Source organism: Cariama cristata, unplaced genomic scaffold (genome assembly GCF_000690535.1).
Source record: "Cariama cristata isolate BGI_N322 unplaced genomic scaffold, ASM69053v1 scaffold11089, whole genome shotgun sequence".
Taxonomy (NCBI): domain Eukaryota; kingdom Metazoa; phylum Chordata; class Aves; order Cariamiformes; family Cariamidae; genus Cariama; species Cariama cristata.
The window spans coordinates 147,455-147,939 of NW_009636383.1; positions in this window are offsets into that span (position 1 = coordinate 147,455).

The following is a 485-nucleotide window of genomic DNA, read 5'->3' on the forward strand; positions in this document are numbered from 1 at the left end:
GGGCCCGCGCCCCCTCGAGCCGAGACCCGACGACCCTTCGCCATGGCTTGTGCGTCCGTTGCTGCCCAGCTTCCGCCGCCGCTGTCCTTCGCATCTGCCGGTTGCCTTGCTGTGCCTAAGGAACCCAAAGACCCGTATGGGTGAAAACAAAAGTGCCCCACACGAGTCAAGAGGTGGAACAAGCGATGCGGTGCTCTTCCCGGCCCTGCCCACCCCGTGATGGTGTTTGAAGTCTGAGTGCAGCCCAGGTGCAGATTAACAGTGGTCACTTTGCGGTGCAGTGGGAGCGCGCGTTTTCTGTGTGCCCAAAGGGACCTCGACCGCGCCCTGACGCCACGCAGTCCTGCAAACTGAGCTGTGGCTGAGTACATTAAGTCTCTTGTGTGTCTCTCTTCAACAACCAAAGATGACCTGCTGGCTCTCACTGTGAAGAAGCATCTACCATAACACAGTCTGCAAAGTTTGTGAAGCCCTAAAATGTAGTT